The following is a 19,143-nucleotide window of genomic DNA, read 5'->3' as shown; positions in this document are numbered from 1 at the left end:
TCGTACTGTTCATGTGCTGCCAATAACCCCTCCTTACATGCTGGGCGTTAGAGAGATAATGCAAAAGTAAGTCATCCTGATCTCTCTTTGGAACAGAAACTGCCCGGGTGTGTGTGTTCTGGGTGACCTAGGGAGACTTTGGTCATCGCACCAAGAAGCTTTTATCCCAGGTTCTGCTGTGGGCTGCTGGAGTGACCTTGAGAGACTCTTCTCTCTCTAGGTCACTCAGCGCATTGTGTAATGTGCTTCTAACCTGTGATGGCAGCGGTGATGTGTTTCTTTAGTGATTTTCATCAGTTTAAACATATCAACGACCAGTGGGCTTTAGATTCAAAATTGGACCCGGACCTCTTCTAAAGGTTGTATAAAGCATATTTAGATGATATTTATTATGCAGAATTTCACTTTCTGTAGAAACAAATGATTCCTACCACTCTTTAATCCAGGGAGCACTAAGCATGTGCACTATTAAAATGAATACATTTTGGATTCCAATTTCATTCTAAAAGTGCATTCTATCCCCTTTGCAATATTTAGGTTATTTATGCATTTGATAAGACAAACAAATTATTCATCTTAAAAACATTTTTGAGTTGTGCAACTGTTTGAGATCTTGCTGGTAGGTGCCTATTTTTGGTAGTGTTTTATTGTTGCAAATTCTTGGAAATACTAATTATACAGCAGTTCATTCCATGAACTGTTTGACTAAAACTTTTGAGTTCATCTATACGATCACTGAACTAATGCTTTATTCTTCCAAACACAAACAAAACAATATTCTTTCTAATATTCACATTCTTTCCTCAATTTATACCCATAAATGAGATGATGTATATTATAAGTTCTTGTAAAGTGTGCTGGCTTAAAAAAATGTAAAAAGCATTCCATGCTAAATACTTTTGGGAGTAATTTGAACCATGTAGATTTTTGGAATACATATGTTTCATAAATCTATGTGAAACTGGAATTCATTGATTTGACAAAATGGCTTAATTTAAACTCAGGAGTTAATTGTAATTGTATTATATACACAATCTCCCTATTTTTTGGCACAAAAAGAGTACCTAATTTTTGTGAGCCCTTTAGAGCTCAGTGAATATCCTACACATGATCTCATTTAAATGACATCATACAGACTTCTATAATGGCTACAACAAAAATAACTGTGGGATTTATATTTCTTTCGTGAGATGAGAAACGATTGCAAGTGGAATTTAACAGTGTCTTTGGCATAAAATTAAAATTTTCACCCAAATGCCAAAATTTTTTTTAAAAGCATAATAGCTGTTTATGTTAATAGAGCTTCATTATTATAGCATGACCAGTGATTTATTGATATTTGAATTCTTGATACATGGGAGTGATTTAATTTCTTGGTGCTATTTCACAGTCTGTGATGCCTCGGCACATAAAGAAGGTAGTAGGGATACCAGTAGAAATAATGTTGCTCATTTCTTTGTCATATCATTTACAAATATAAGAAGGAAAAACTTTCACTTAAAAAAAATTGATGTTTTGCACTGGATCTGGAAGACTGGGCTGGTGGTGAAGGACAGAGGGCAGTTGGTAAACTCACTCAATAAAACAATATTTGTTCTTTGAGCCAATTAAATAAGTCATTGTTTATGTGTATACATGCACATATATGTGTGTGCTCACACATACACATGCACACATTTCAGTTTGCGGGAAAACAAACAAACTGATAAAGAGAGCCTGCCTCCCCTCTGAGGACTGCTCACAAAGTCCCTCAGGCATCTTTGACCTTGTTTCCTGGTCTACACGATTGCTGGCCTCCACAATTTAGGGGGGGATGGAGGTTTTGGAATGAATCCAAGAAACAACTAAATGGCTTCTTTGAGGAAAGGTGAGAAGATTAAGTATTTTGCCACTGAAAGGAAAGAAAGCTAGGGGTGACCCAGAAATGATCTTCAAAGTGTACACAAAGGCATTCTTTGGAAATGTGATGAAGTGTTCTTGCTCTTCATTGAGGATGAAACTCAAGAATTGGCTGGAAACAGAAAGGAATGATGTTTTACAGCAAGACATTCCTAAGAGTGTTGCTATCATTGGAATGGCTTTTCAAATGAGGCTATAGAATTTTCTCCCAGGAGATCCCTTCTTACAGGCTACTCATGAATGAATTATTTATTCATGTTTTAAATTTTTAGGAACACTTAAGTATTTGCTATGTGCCTGGCACTGTGTTAAATATTATGGGGGAGGAAGGAAAAGATGGAAGAAACACGGTCCCTGTACACAAAGATTTTGTAATGTAATTATGTATAATGTAATTATACATCTTGAGACAGAGATGTATGCAGACAATACAGTGAAATGTAACAAGGAGTGAGAAGGTGGACATAATGATCATGTGCACTGAGTATGGAAATACCCTTGGAGGTCACTGTACATACAGTTTATATAGTAGAGTACTCCAGGTTAGTCCCCTACCCCTTGGCAGGTAACCCACTGGGGTTTGAAGAGAAAATCTGATCAGAGTGGGATTAGTTTGTTGACCTCTTCTTGTTAAGTCTGCCCTTATAAGGACTGCAAAGTTGTACATGGCCTGGCCCCTATCTGCTTCCAGCCTCATGTTGAGCCATGATCTCTTAGCTCTGGATGCAGAGTTTGAACACACCCTCCTCGCTCCTGCCACAGGCCCTTTGCATATGTTTGAGCCACCTGTGTGGGAGGCTCTTGCTCTCCCTTCTGCCTAGTTAACTTTTAGTCTTTCTTGAGATCTAACAGTTTAGTATTCACTTACTTTTCTGACCTTGTTGATAGGGTCAGTTCCCCAACCAGGGGCTCTTGGGGTTCCCTGTGCCAGTTTTTAATAGCACCACAACTATTATTAATATTTAACATGTAGTTAGATTTCTCTGTTAATGTCTTTCTCCCCATCCAGATAATGAGTTCCACGAGGGCAGGGATGTGTCTGCATTTGATCTTTTTTTGTATCCTCAGCATCTAACATAATATGTTCAATAAATACTCATTTGAATGAATGAAGGAGTGAATGAATGGAGGGTTAACCATACATTTTAGGCATGAGGTTCTGCTTCAACATTAAGTGCTTTGTTTAATGGGGAGAAATCACTTCCTGACAAACCTCCCTGAAAACTTGGTGGCTTAAAACAACAATTTTTATTTCTGTATGCTGACCAGACAGTTCTGCATCATGTGATGTTATCTGGACGCTAGATGGCTGGAAGGTCCAAAATAGCCTCACACGTGTGGCTGGCAGTTGGTGCTGGCTGCTGGCTGAGAACTTAATTAGAGCTTTTGGCAGGGGCCTTAGTTTTCCTCCACCTGGGCCTCTCACCATGGTTGGTTGAGCTTCCTAATAATATGGTAGCTGGATTCCAAAGAGCATCCCAGGAAGTAAAGGGGGGAGCTGCAGCTCTCCTAAGACCCAGTTTCAAAAGCTACATGACATCACCTGTCCTGCAATCTCCAAGTCAAAGCAAGTCTAAGAGTCTGCCCAGTTTCAGGGGGAGAGAAAAACAGATTATATTTTGGTGGGATATGACAAGGTCACATTACAAAAGAGCACAAAGGTAAAAAACAAACAAACAAACAACATAGTAAGTCAGATTCAGTGTTAATAGTACAAATGGAGGGATTTAAATTTTATTTAATTTATATAGTAAATTAAAGGAAAAATATATGTTCATTTCGATAGATGCCAATAAAGTATTTGATAAATTTTAACATTTTATAAGTAAAAATAGAAAGAAGCTCCCTAAATCTAATAAAAAGTATCTGCTAAAAAACCTCACAGCAAGCATCATACTGATCAGAGAGAGTAGAAGCAACATGTGTATTCAGTGATCAGTAAATGCATCAATAAAGGTACAGTAGTCCCCACTAATTTATGATTTTGCTTTCCATGTTTTCTGTTACTGGAGGTCAACCAAGGTCTGAAAATAGGTGAGTGTTGTACAATAAGATATTGAGAGAGAGACTACATTTCACAGAACTTTTATTTATAGCATATTGTTAAAATCGTTCGTTTATTATTAGTTATTGTTAATTTCTTACTGTGCCTAATTTGTATATTAAACTTCATCATAGGTATGTATGTATAGAAAAAAAAAAGCATACTATGCATAGAGTTGGGTAATATCTACAGTTTTAGACATCCACTGGGGGTCTTGGAATATATCCTCTATGGATAAGGGGGGCTACTATATATCTATACTACAGAGTACTATTTAGCCATTAAATAAAAAAATGAAGTAGATCTGCATGTAACGATATGGAAATGCATTTAAGACATTCACTTGAAATGCATTCAAGAGGAAAAAATAAGTTACAGAATAATATATAATAATATTTCATTTAGAAAAAGAGCATGTGGGATGAAAGATAAGGTTGCAGCCATCTTTAGAACCATTTACCTTAGAGCAAAGAACTTACATTTTTTGAGATATGCTAGTCAGATGATCATTACAATAATTCAATGAACCTACACTATATTTAGAAATCTAAAACATACTCAGATTCTAAATCAATACTATAATAAAACAAATTGGCAAACAAATTCTTTGGGTTCTTATTTGAACACTAGTTATAGACATGTTTCTCTGATGAAATGCAAATTCATCCACAGAAGGTAGATGCTTGTGCATAGTTCTAAGAATAATCATATGCCTAGAGGCATGTATATATGCAAAATTTATCTATAAGCTTAGAATTACAGAATTTTAGAACAGGAAGAGATTGCAGAAAGAAAATACTTCAGTCTCTCATTTCAGATGAATAAACCTGAGAGGCCCAAGGACATAAAGGTCACACCACTAGATAGTGGTAGAACTGAGACAGGGGACCCTGGCTTAGAGTCTGCTAGATTTTTCATCGCAACCCTCTTTATCCCTGAATAATCAAGCCAGAAACACAAACTCACGCAGATGTGGATACGTGAAAGGACATATGGAGCTTATGCCTTTTAGATTCCGGAAATGTTCTCAATCTATATGGTTGCTGTGAAGCACAGAGCATCAGTTGAAGGATTTGGAGATTGTAGTTTCTTCCCAATTCCATCATGGATGGAATTTTTGTTTGCATGCTTCATAGTCTGTGTGAGATTATTAGTCTCCTGCCAGTTCCTCCCCTTGGCTGAGCCTGCCTGGAAGCCCACTGACCTGGGAGCCTGGGAAGCAGCTGCAGGCCATGTCCTCCACACCCCTGTTGAAAAGCAGAGCCCAGGAAGGGGAAGGGGAAAGAGAAGAGTGGGTCTGAGGGGAACAGGCCAGCACCAGCACAACCATTTTTATGATAGCTGCATGGAAAACAATAGTGAATTTTCATCAGCAAAGTTGAAAGTTTTTACTTGCTCTGTAAGTAGAACTTCCTTGCTAAATTGTATAGTTACAATGGACTTGTAGGAAAAGTTCACACTTATTTCCTTTGTGAATTTTTTGTGGAATGAATCTTCCCAAATTGAGATTGATAGAGCAAGTGAGAACTCTGACTCTCTTGGCAGACTGTGCTTTGTTCTTGCTTCTGGGCTTGAATAAATGGAACTGAACTCACAAAGCTCCTGACTGAGAAATCTAATTACTGGGCAGGGAACCAGTTAACCAGTCATTTTTACTTATCTCTGAATCTCAGTTTTTGGTGTACAAAGTTGCTTAAATTCATTTCTGTATTATAAAGAACTATTTATTCTTCAGTTTTGAATGGTAAGATTTTATTGAAACTCAGATAAATTCTGATGCTGCAAGTTTTCATCTTTCTAGAAAATTATAGGAGACTGCGTGGACAAAAGTGGCCTTGGCTTTGCTTTTACCCTGTCTCCTTAATTGGTCTGCATGCTACCCCAGACAGGAGGGTCCCTGGGTATCAAGGAGCAGATACTGCTCCCTCAACACGGGAAGCAAGCAGGGGCGAGCTGAAGAGCATGCAGTTTAGTCCAATCACACGGTGCAGCTAGTCCCAGAGCCCAGTCTGGCCACTCCTGGTGAGTTTGCTAGCTCAGTGGGCTTCCCTGGGTTGGATCTATCTTGCCTGGCTGTAGCCTTGGCATTGTCCAAGCTCATCTTCTTCCTCGGAGCTTGGCCCTCTCTTTATCTCATTTCTGGAGCTCACACTCAGAACAAAGCATAAGCCCTAACCCAGGCAAGCGGCTTGCAACTCACCCAGATTCACTGAGGACTCCAGGGAATGTGTACAGACGTGTGGGGAGCCGGGTGCACAGGCCCCATTCTGCTCCGTAGCTGCTGCGTTGGGCCTCTGCATGCTTGTTAGCCGCATTTTGGAGCGGGGTGCCTACGAGAACAGTGCCACCCTCTCTACTTGCTTTCCCTTTGTCGGAGCTGCCTTCTTGGCCAGAGCGTGTGTGCAGAGAATGGGTTATAGGCCTCGAAACATTGGCTCCCTGAGCTGGTCCTTCCATGGGTGTGTCTGGCATAGGCCCAGCCTCTGCACTCTTTTCACTTCCCTGGAACCAGCATGTCGCACAAGTATTTCCTCTGCGGGCTGTGGCTGGACAAAGTTTACAAAGCCCTGCTTTTTTTTTTTTTTTTTTTGAGACAGAGTCTCGCTTGTTGCCTAGGCTAGAGTGGGTGCCACGGCATCAGCCTATATTACAGCAACCTCAAACTCCTGGGCTCAAGCAATCCTTCTACCTCAGCCGCCCGAGTAGCTGGGACTACAGGCATGCGCCACCATGCCCGGCTAATTTTATATGTATATATTATTTGGCCAATTAATTTCTTTCTATTTATAGTAGAGATGGGGTCTTACTCTTGCTCAGGCTGGTTTCGAACTCCTGACCTCGAGCAGTCCGCCCACCTCGGCCTCCCAGAGTGCTAGGATTACAGGCATGAGCCACCATGCCCGGCCTTGTAATAGGATTTTTAACTCTTTTAACCGTCCCCAGGCATGTGCCCTTTATTATACGCCTCCAAATTATTATTATTATTATTTTTGAGACAGAGTCTCACTGTGTTGCCCAGGCTAGAGTGAGTGCTGTGGGTGGTGTCAGCCTAGCTCACAGCAACCTCAAACTCCTGGGTTCAAGCAATCCTCCTGCCTCAGCCTCCTGAGTAGCTGGGACTACAGGCATGCGCCACCAGGCCCAGCTAATTTTTTCTATATATATTAGTTGGCCAATTAATTTCTTTTTTATTATTTATAGTAGAGATGGGGTCTCGCTCTTGCTCAGGCTGGTTTCGAAGTCCTGACCTTGAACATTCCGCCCGCCTTGGCCTCCCAGAGTGCTAGGATTACAGGCGTGAGCCATCACGCCCAGCCTCCAAATTATTAATATTAATAGAATACATCAAATTGGTAAGTCTCAAGAATAGCTGGGGTGCTACCCCCAACGAACCCCCATAAAAACACATTCTGGTTTAAGCAATTGGTTTTGCCCTGTCTTTGCGACAGTTACATCTTCTTCTACTTCATGAGCCAAGACAACAGTGAGGTAAAAGATAGTACTCTTCATTCCAGAAGAGTGTAAGTTCAGACTTGACTACACAGACACACATTAGGAATTTCACATGGATTTAGCCATGTGTACTGCAGGGAGGGAGGTCTGGAAGTGGAAGCCTGAATTAGTGAAAAGGCTAGTGATAGATTTGATTTTAAGGGAATACTGTAGTTTTATTGCTTTTAGGTAACAGCAATGACAAGCTGTGTGCTATGGCAACCTGCCTTCAGAATAGATTAGGCTGATGTGTTATCAATACCTGGCTTGAACATAAGCAGTGCTTTGGAATTCCTCAAAGATAGTTCTCATTTTAATTAGAGTAAACACGCACCTCTGTAAATTTTAGCATTTTCTTATGACACACATATCCAGAGCAGAGGTAATTACTTGATTCTGAAGGGATGGCTTTCAGTATTTGTACTTTATGTACTGAAAGCATTAATTAGGTAGGGGCTGTAAAATTTATTTGACAGCTACTGATCATTTCACTGTACTCACTTGGATGACAAACCAAGTCTATTTTATTTCTCATTTTATTTCCTTCTCTGTTGGCGGATGTGTCTTTCTCCAAGATTGCAGTTTAATTGCTGAATTAGTATTTGTTTGGGGAGGAATTATTTTGTAAACATAAACTGGAAAAGAGTATGCATTTTTCTGGGTTGTCAGAATCACTAGAAGTGGATAATTTTTGTAGTGTTCACTATGTCCATATATTATGATGATATTTTTTAATTTCTTATTAAAACTTTTTTAGCTGTTTTTTCCCTCTTTTTCCTGTTTTAGAGACAAGGTCTCACTCTGTCGCCCAGGCTGGAGTGCAGTGGCGCATTTACAGCTTACTGCAACTTGAACTCCTGGCCTCAAGTGATCCTCCCACCTCGGCCTTCCCAGTCGCTGGGATTGCAGGTGTGAGCCACCGCACCTGGCTTATTTCTTTTTTAATACATGGAAAATCCAGCAGTAATAGCAATGCAAAGTAGCTTGTGTAGATAAATTTATCATCCTCTGTGATTTCTTCTTACATGGCCCAGTGCTGTTGCTAACAACTCAAATGCTGGTTGTGGCTTACAATCAAACAGGTGGGTAAAATAATCATTGTTATGGTTAGAATGTTCAGAGTCATTCTTGTATTTGTCCTCCGTGTGTGTGTGTGTGTGTGTGTGTGTGTGTCGAGCAGAAAGGGGGAAGGCCTTCTTTTTTTCAGGAATGTCACAATCTAACATTTTCATTGCCTGGAACAGAAACCTGTCCCCATTAGCAGTCATTCCCCATCCTCCTCCCAGACCTAGACACCCACTAATCTACTCTTCATCTCTATAGATTTGCCTGTTCTGGAATTTCATATAAATGGAATCATACAATAATATGTGGTCTTTTGTGACTGGCTTCACATTATTTTCATTAACATACGCTTTATATCAGCCTGAGGGATTCCTGCTGTAGCTCCCGGCCTAAATGTGCAGATGTAGGCTTGTGTATAGAAATGGATTTGCTTTTCCTTAAGTAGATGTCCGAGATAGCTTTTCAAGTCGTGGTGTTGAAAGAGGTGGACCATATTTATACTTATTTTGGAGCTGCAGTCTCAGATCATAAAGCTGAATTTTTTTTTTTTTTTGGCAAAACTGTTTGAACTGCATAGAAATCAACCCCCCGACCCTGACTGCCTTGTCATCAGGATTGAAGAAGATGGAATGGTTCCCATCTCTGGGGAGTGGTGGTTTATATGATGTGATCGACGGGATTCAAGAAAAATGAGCAATATAAATGGTTATTGCCATAATTTCCAATAATTTTTAGTAATAGAAATGTCTTGACTACTTACAATTCATAATGCTATTTTTATTTTATCTAGATGTTCATAATAACTCAGCTTTGGTAATTATAATATTCTTGAGAAATACAATTAAGAAGAGAGCAGAGTGCTTGAGTCCCAAGCTAAGTACAATATTTATGGGAATTATTGGGTTTATAAAACTGTACTCTCTATGTGACAGGTGCTGCTCCATTATATTTGAGCACTTCCCTGGGGGACGAAAGTCAATTACCAACACAGTCGTGTGGGAGAGAAATAGGTCAGCCGCAAACATTCTTTGCTAATTTCAGAAAGCTTGAGGGGTGTTTTAGTTTGGGGATACATTTTATTCTTTTGGTCTCTGTGTTGGGGACTCTGGTAGGGAAAGCTCAGTTTTTTATTTGGTATTGGTAGTCATATTCGTTTCCTTTAATACAATGTAAATATTTCTTTTGATCATGTAAAATGAAAATTAAGCAATATGATATGTTTTTAAATACTTTGTCAAATCTGCTTTGTAAGAGTAATGTGTGCCCTGCTATTATTAGTATCACTACTGTTTCTGCATTAGCAGGGACACTCGGGGTATAAACTAACCCAGTAATATGCAAATGACATAGCTCCACGTATTTTATTTAACTAATACTTCTACATAAGAAAACGAAAGAGTGCTAATACGGACATTGGTGTGTTTTCTAACAATTATATTTTATTAACTTTTTTATTGTGGTCTAATAAATGTAACATAATATTTAACCCATTTTTTTTTTTTTTGAGACAGAGTCTCACTTTGTTGCCCATGCTAGAGTGGGTGCCGTGGCGTCAGCCTAGCTCACAGCAACCTCAAACTCCTGGGTTCAAGCAATCCTACTGCCTCAGCTTCCCGAGTAGCTGGGACTACAGGCATGCACCACCATGCCCGGCTAATTGTTTCTCTATATATTAGTTGGCCAATTAATTTCTTTCTATTTATAGTAGAGATGGGGTCTCGCTCTTCCTCAGGCTGGTTTTGAACTCCCGACCTTGAGCAATCCGCCTGCCTCGTCCTCCCAGAGTGCTAGGATTATAGGCATGAGCCACTGCACCCGGCCTTATTTTAACCACTTTTAAGTGTAAGTTCAGTAGTATTAGGTAGATTCACTGGTGATTTTTTGCTTTGTTTTTAATGGATGAGGTGGGTTATTTAAAAAGACAGTGCAGGCAGACAAGACTTGAACGTATCCAACTTATAAGTATGCAAAAATAAATAAATAATCCACCATTATCCAGGCCTCTCTACAACTGTGGCCTTTTAAAAAGCAACAACAACAACAACAACAAAACAGACCTTGGAGAGCTCTGCAGCTGAGAAGGGAACAAGGTAGGAGGAGGCTGGGAGGGCCATGGGGCCTGGTGGGACCCTCAGGGTGGGGGTGGGCAGGTGGGAGTAGGGGACTGCACAGGGGTCCTGTCCCCAAGGTACCTGTTTTCACGCTTGTCTCCTTTTCCTTCTCCTCTGCTGTCTGAAATTCGAGCAGTTCCAAGTTGATTTGGGTTAACCAGCAGCTGATTTTAAAAATATAAATGTTCCAAGAGTCTTCTGAGGCTTTATTCATACATGCATTATGGTAATTTGACTTATTGATTACAAGTGTGCTCATTTTATCATCTTAACAGAGCCCACCACGATAAAGCAGACACACTCCCAAACACAGGTCCCATCTCCCTGGATCCGTTTGCCCTTCCACGCCAGAGTCTACCCCTGACTTCCTCTCCGCCTCTGCTTGCATGACAGCCACACATTCCCAGACTTGGGCTTAACCCCTGCCCTCCTCCCTCCACTCCCTCCATAGGGTCACTCCTTCTCCATACAGTGGCCTCCCCTTTTCCACTTGATGATAATCTTTCCACTTATCAAAGCCCCTCTTGAACTTTCCCCTCCACAAAGCTCTCTAATGTGGTGCCAGGTCTTCTTCTCTGGAATGGCCCTGGCACTCAGTTTTGACTGTTCGCTTATTGAATTCTCCTTTGTGTAATCTGAATGTCCCCACCCTCCACCAGCATGTGGGGCTACATTGATGTTATCACTCATGTATCATGTGGGAAAGAGGAAGGAGCAACCAGGGAAGAAGTGGTAGTGTATCCACATGTTGCTTGTTCACCTTTCCTGCCTGGAGACGTAGGATCTCAACACCTTGTCCCCTAACATGATTTGGGCCCAGTGGGGTGTGTTATGCGTGCTTAGACTCCACGCCCTCCTTGATGTCTGCTCCCACAAGCCTTGGAAGAGGCTTCTGCGGTTGCAGTTGCTCTGCCTTCCTTTTCGAGAACATGACTGTTCCTTCTAACTGAGGTGCTGTTTCTTAGTACGATGCTCTTCAGCCTCCCTGGACAAGCTGTGTGCCAGACTTCCGCAACTCTGGGTCACACTCTGTCCTCTGGGCCCTCGAGTGGCACTTCTTGTGCCCTGCATCTCCCAGATTCCCTTGTCAAGCCAGCTTCTGCAGCATTGACCTGCATCTCTGTGTGAGATTACCCTGGGGAAACAGACATTATTCTACCTCTGCCCAGTACTGCACACAAAACTTGCTTCTAGCAGTGACTCTTTTACCCAAGCATATTGACCTGCACAAATGGACATAGACACAAACTTCGCATCCTCTTTTAGGCTATGCTACAACATACTCATAGTAATTTATGTATTTAAATTTTTTTTTATGCATTTGCACTTTTGGTGGGGATGAGTTGGGCAGTGGAAGAAGAAAGAGGAAAGGGAAAGGTGATGCTGCAGCCTGATGTACTTTGGACGTTAGTGCAGGCCTGGGTAGGGTATCAGAATGGGACTTTGGAACAGAAGGAGGGCACTGGGTGCCCAGCGAGAGGGACAGTGGCTGCTGGAGATGGTTTCAGAAAGAGAAGTGGATGAGGATCGAACTTGGTCTATTTCAAGCTTTATTCTGGCACTGTGTCTGTTAGCAGTCTTCCAGTTGCAAGTAAACAGAAACCCACAAACTGGCTACAGTAAAATATGGAAATATTGGCTCATACAAGTGAAAGTCCAGAGGTAGACTTCACACTTCAGGTATGGCCTCTTCCAGAAGTTCATGACCGCATCATGGTGTCTGCCCCCTTTCTCGGCAGTTCTCTCCACACTGTGTGCCCTTCTGCTTGCTGGCTTAGGGCTCAGTTTAGCTCTCATCATGGTGGCAACAGTGCCTACCGTGATCAGGATCTCTCTTTTGTATACTGTCCTGCCCAGTGGAAGATATAGCCACTGTTATGGTCGCTCCAGTAGAATAAAAAAGGAGAGAGGCTTATTTTCCTTTTTTTTCGTAGAAACATCCCATTCCCCTTGCAGAACACAACACATGCACATTTGTGTACCTGTATGTGCACATGCACACGCTCTCTCTCTCTCTCTCTCTCACACACACACACACACACACACATTTCTTGAATCTCATTGGCCTGAAACAGCTTATGAACCAACACTGGCCAGGGGGACTGTCTTAAGCCAGTAGTTGGCTACTTCTAGGGTTGACCTTGAGGTTAGCCCCAGCATGGCCAAGAATGGAGAGAGTACTTCCTTCCTGAAGGGAATTTTGGACCCAGGAAAGATGGCAGAAACTTCTTCCTTCTCTTGCACCTCCTTTGGTACTATGTTTCAATCACTTCATGGATTAAATAGGATTTTTTTTAAAAATTGTGGTAAAATACATATAACATAAAATTTACCTCTTCATCATTTTTAATGTACAGTTCAGTGGCATTAAAGTACATTCACATAGTTGTGTTACCACTGTCTCCACCATCCATCCTAAATAGGATTTTACAGACCACTCTGGGAGCCTAATTTTCTGTTGTAACAATGTTTTTTAATAAGAAAATATGTACCAAGTTTCAAAAACTGACTACACAATGAACTTCTGGGGCACTACACAGGCATTGATGACAGGGGCGACTGCCTGAATTAGTATTTCTCAGGGCTTCTGTTTTCCTTTCTGCAGAATGAGGGTGACCTCTAAGGTTCCATCAAGCTTTAGTATTATAGGACTTTATGTGTATGTGTGCAGATGTGCGTGGTCAACTCATTCATTTTGGTAGAAAACACCATACAGTCGCCCCTCTGTATCTGTAGGTTCCACAGTGCTGACTGTGGGAATTTAGTATCCAAGGATTTTGCTATCTGAGGGGGGTCTGGGAAGTGATCCCCTGTGTACTGCATTCTGTGTCTTTGGCAGACAGCCTGTGTTGCTTAGCTGCTGAGACAAACTCATAAAACACGTGGTCATTCAATGTCAAGTATTGAAAACTTCAGATGAGGACATTCTTTCATAACGTAGCAAAGAGATGATGTGGAGAAGTTTGCAGGAGGAAAGATAATTTGGAGCAGAGCTGGAATTTATAACTCAGGTATACACACGCAGCATGAAAGGATGTGCAAAGAATGGAGTGGGTTGTCAAGAATGAAGTATTTGTGGAATGTGGTGAGATGCTTCTCAGATATGCATCCCAGAAGCTATTAAGAGGTTGTCTGCTGAGGAGTATGTAGTGCCTGCTATTAGGATTATTACAGCCACCAGGAAGAGCAAGTAGCTAATGGGGCTTTGAATCTTTAATAAGGAGTAACAAAAGTTGCCACATTAGAACTCTGCTGAAGGTGAGTGGAACCACAAGGTTGCCTGTCCTAATGTGAAAAGAAACACTGCATTAGGAGCTTTCAATACCGACTTTCCTGCTTATCCCTCTTTGCATACATAATTCAGCAAGTTTGCCTAAATTCCAGTAAATGAGGCAGGGATTTCTATTTTTAGGTGACATTAAGTCTATTTAATAAGTAGACTCTGATTAATATTTTTATAATTCCTATGTTGAAGCCCTGACCAATGTAATGATATTTGGAGGTGGGGCCTTTGGGAGGCAATTAGGTTTAGATGAGCTCATGAGGGTGGGGCCCCCATGAGGGGATTAGTGCCCTTGTATGAAGATGAAGAGAGACCAGAGCGCTCTCTCTGTGCCATGTGAGAACACAGCTCGAGAGGAGCTGTCTATAAACCAGGAAAAGGGCCCTTACTAAGAGCTGACTCTGTCATTATATTGATCTCGGATTTCCTGGCTTCTAGAATTGTGAGAATAAATCATGTTGTGTGAGCCTCCCATTCTGTGCTATTTTGTTATAGCATCTCAAGCTGACTAATACACTGACTAATACACTTGGTAAGCTGGTGATCTTGACTATTTTCCTTCTTATCCTTCTTCCAGTCAGTAACATATGTTCCTTATTCATTATGTAAAAGGCATATTTATATTCTGCCTTATTCTGGAAGTGACTTAAGTTAGCTTGTATGATATTATAAGTGTACTCCCTTGAACTAAGGAGAAAATACAGGTAAGACAGTGCATTAAATATACAAAACACATGCTAGCAAGATCCTATTCACTGATTGGACTCTGAACCCAGAGAAGAAAGCAAGGTCATTTACAAGATTTTCAATGTCCAAAGGTAAAAGTAAATTTGTTTAAGAAAAGCACAAATGTTTCCTACACCGAGACTAGATAGAAATTTCTCCCATGTTTTCATAGAGTTGACACTGAAAAATTAAACCTTATAATTCTGGAGTTGCTTGTTATCCTATTTTTCCTGTATTGCTAATGTCTGTCATCATGCTGGAGTGCAGTAAGAGCAACTGGGTAGGAGCCATTGCTGTGTGGTGCACAAGTGCCTGTGATTCTCCACCTTGGCTGCATGTTAGCATCACCAGGGGAGCCTATAGAAATCCCCAGGCCGAGACCACATCCCAGCTGAATTAAACCAGGATTTCTTGTGAGTGAGATGTAGGCCCCCCTGTATTTTTCCAAAACTCCAGGTGATGGGTGTAGTTCTCTGGTCTGATGTAATAAATCTAGGAGGAGATTTTGGAGCAGCTCTTTTCAACCAAGATTTTTCAGTTAGGGTAGGTTAGGTGATGCTGCAGTAATAAACACTTCTTCAAAATAATAACAACAATAATAACAATAACAAAGGTCTCTTTTTTTGGGGGGGGGGGACAGGGTCTTGCTCTGTTGTCTGGGCTAGAGTGGCATTAGCCTAGCTCACAGCAACCTCAATCAATCCTGGGCTCAAGCAATCTTTCTGCCTCAGCCTCCCGAGTAGCTGGGACTACAGGCATGCACTGCCATGCCCAGCTAAATTTGTCTATATATTTTTAGTTGTCCGGCTAATTTCTTTCTATTTTAAGTAGAAAAGGGGTCTCTCTTGCGCAGGCTGGTCTTGAACTTCTGACCTTGAGCGATCCTCCTGCCTGGGCCTCCCAGAGTGCTAGGATTACAGGCGTGAGCCACCGCACCTGGTCACAAAGGTTTATTTTATACTCATCCTGCATGTATCTCCTGGGTTACCTGGGGGTTTGCTTGATGTTGTTCTCTCTCCAGTAAAGCAGCCACCATCTAGGACTTTACTGTTTGCTGCAGAAGAGGGAATGATAGGCATGGCAGATCATACGCTGGCTTGGGAAGCTCCATCTGGGCATACACTAAGCTAATGTAATGCTGAAACCAAAAGACACACACAGCATACATTTCTTTGTCCCTTAATAGTCTACAGGCAGGTGGGCAGTTCAGAGTGGGCAGTGGGCTCTATTCCAAGAGATCAGCGGTCCAAGGACCAAGCTGTTGTGTGGCTGTAATGTTTTCAAAAACATTTAGACTCCTTCTTGGGGTCCAATGTGGCTGCTACAGTCACCACCATTTCCTAGGCAGCTCAAAGGGGAAAGAGGAAGATAAGTTGCTACATTTTTAAGGAGATGACCCAGAAGTTAAATGCATTTCTGCTTACAACCCATTGGCCTGAACTGTATCATGAGGCCACATCTAGCTTCAAAGGAGCTGAGAAATGTCATCTCTAGCTGAGTTGCCATGTGAAGGCCAAAAATGGGGACAGCTCTATTTCTGGAAGGGAGAAGAGAATGGATGTAGGGGCCAGTCAGGCAGACGCTGCCTCATCACAATAGTAGTTTTCAAAGTTTGTTTTTGGCATAGAAACCTTTTCTTCAAATTGCAGATGTCGTTCTTGGTAATCAAAGTACTTGGAGATGCTTTGATGAGGTGAGGGGCTATATGTGGACCCCTCTGCCTCAGTTTCCTCCTCATGCTGTCTGCAGCAGTTCTGGAGGCATCTCCAAGGAACCCGGGGGCTCTCTGGAAATCCCTGATGTAGATGAACGGATGATTTACATATGCTATAAAGTGGCCTGCCAGAATATTGTTCCTCACGGACGAACTTTGGAATGAGATTGAAATGATGGAACTGAATCCTTCTGGCCAGTTCTGTCTCAAAAAGCCACCTCAGATCTGTCCACTGCTCTCCACCCCTCATCGTTCCACTCTAGCTCCTGTCTCCCTTCTGATCTGCTGGAAGAGTCTCCCTCCTTACGTTCCCCCTCAGGTCCATTCTCCACTCAACTGCTGGAGGTATGTTTTTAAAAAGGAAATCAGATCATGTCATTTCCCTATTTAAAACTCTCTAATGGATTTCCGTTGGGTTTAAAATACAGTGTAAATTCGTTATTGTGGCCAGCAAGGCCCTGTGATGATGGAACTCCTGCCAAACTCTCTTGTTTCATCTTCATCTTTCAGTTACTGCCTCTTCTCTTCCCAGTCTCTGGCCTTGTGTCCTTTGAATAGGCCCAGATTAATCCTGCCCCAGGGCCTTCTGCTGTCTTTCCAGAATGCCCTTTCCCCAGCTCTTTAACTGGCTGGTTCCTTCTCATTTTTCATATTTTGGCCCAGATATCGCCTTCTTAGAGACACCTCCTCTGGCTGCCCAGTGTAAGGTGGACAGGCCCCCTGACCCCCACTCACTCTATATCACATTCCATCACTGTGAGAAATTGCTTTCTGTAGTTTCCTTTTTTACTTATTCAACCTATCAATCCTCACAGGAATGTAAGCCTCGGATAGGCAGGAAACGGATATATCCTTGTCATTGTGTGTTCCAGATTGATAGAATAAGCATCTGGAACATAATAAGTGTTTAAGAAATACTGATTGGTAAATGAATAGGAAGACAATGATTTTTGAGATCCAATAGCTGAGTAAGAATCTGGGTGGAATCTAGGTAGGTTAGTCTTTGTTGTCAGTTTAGTGAGGTATTGTGCTAAGGATAGACTTGATATTTTCCTTTAAGAATTGATCTATTTACTAAAAACACGTTCCTAGAAAGAAGGCTTAGGAGAGGATCCAAGGGCTGAGGGTCTACTCAGAAAGTAGTTTGGAGTTTACTTAAAAAACATGCAAATAGATATGCGTGGACCTACAATTTCAAGCCCAAAGGCAGAGCTGCGATGATTTTTCTGTGGACAAAAATGAAAAGCAGTTGTAATCACATGTCTGCCTTATTAGCTGCCACCATGGCCCACGAGCTTTGAGTGCTTCCTTCCTAATCTACTTTCCAAAAAGACTTTGTGACAAAATGCAAACGCCAACCACTGAATTAAGTGACTTGATGTTAGGGATATTAGACAAGTTTGGTGAAATGCAGGTGAGCAAATATTCTGCTGTCTTGTTTCGTTTGGACACTCCCTCCTGGATCTGCTTCAGGGCAGCTTCCACCTAATAGAGGGCATCAGAGAAGACTCCTGGGCAGCAGTGACTTTGACCTCAGCTCTTAATCTCCTGTGGCTGATGCTTGGTCTGGTGCCTGCGGTTGGATGCCTGAGTTCCTGTGGACCAGATCCTTTCGTCCCAGACCTCTTTAAGAGGCAGCAGGATTTACTGGGCTCTGGAATTTTAGCCAGAGGTAGAGAAAGGCTGAGACAGGAGTCTGTGCATGTAGCCGAGGGATGTGTAGCTCAGTCAGACCAGACCTAAGGGAGGCTCTCAGCCAGTCAGGCGGAGGTCAAACATGAGCCGGCAGGAGTGAGCCACGCTGTCCTGTGTGCTTTGCGTCTGCTGGCCTCCACCTGCAAGGCTCTCTGCTCTGTTTTTTTTCCTGACAAACTCCTACTCCTTTACCTTCACCATTGCATAAATGTCACATCCTCTGTACAGTCTTGTCCAACACCCCTGGGCAGGATTAGTTTCTTCCTCCCTTAGTACATTCAGAGCACTTCTCACATTGTTTTGCAGTGATGTGTTTACAGGTTTCTCCCGTTGACAGCGGACCCCCTCAAGGACTTGGCTGTTTCTTAATTTCCTTCAGACAGGCAGCACCAGCAGAGTCGTTGATAGAATCCATTGTGGAACCAGGTGGAATGGAGTGTGGGTCCAAGCTCCATTACTTTCTATTAATTTTTGTGTGACCTTGGGCAAGTAATAATGTCCCCGAGCTCATTTTCCTCTCCCGTGAAATAGGGGGAACAATACCTGCCTGATGGGGTGGTGTGAGAATTTTGAAAAATGAGATAACCTGTGTATATAGGGAATGAAAATTATTTTATTGAAAAGCACAACCCACCGTAGCTGTTCTTGTCAAGCAGATTGGTGCCCAAAATTTGTATAGTTACTGCCACCTTCTATTTTCAGACTGGTGGGAAGGCAGAGATGTCAAAGGCTCTGCCAGTTTCTCTGTACCTGTGATGGGAACATCCCAGAGCGATGATGGCAGTATTGGTGTTGCTGATGGTGGTAGTGAGGGTGCTCATGGCGATGGTGACATTGCTGTTGATGGTACTGGGCGTCAGGGTGGGGGCTGTGATTATAGGATGGTGCCGATGGAAAGGGCAGAGGTGGTGATGGTGATGGAGGTGGTAATGGCGAGGTGGTGACACTGGTGATGGCAAAGATGAGGGTTGGGGTGGCAGTAGTGATTATCGTATGGCCATAGTGGTGATGTGGGTAATGGTGGTGGTGATGGTGGTATTGGTAAGAATGGGGTGCTGGTGGTGGTGGCGGTGGTAGCTCTGAAGTTTTTAGGAGCAAGCTGGTTTCTGGCACT

At 42.2% G+C, this 19,143-nt stretch overlaps 1 protein-coding gene across 2 annotated transcripts in view; it reads left to right on the top strand.

Moving 5' to 3' along the window:
- CACNB4 (calcium voltage-gated channel auxiliary subunit beta 4) overlaps window positions 1-19,143 on the top strand; it is a 232,227-nt gene that overhangs the window by 1,547 nt on the left and 211,537 nt on the right. The gene's annotated exons all lie outside the window — the stretch shown is intronic.

Source organism: Microcebus murinus, chromosome 8, assembly GCF_040939455.1.
Source record: "Microcebus murinus isolate Inina chromosome 8, M.murinus_Inina_mat1.0, whole genome shotgun sequence".
Classification (NCBI taxonomy): domain Eukaryota; kingdom Metazoa; phylum Chordata; class Mammalia; order Primates; family Cheirogaleidae; genus Microcebus; species Microcebus murinus.
This window is presented reverse-complemented; position numbering and strand designations above follow the sequence as displayed.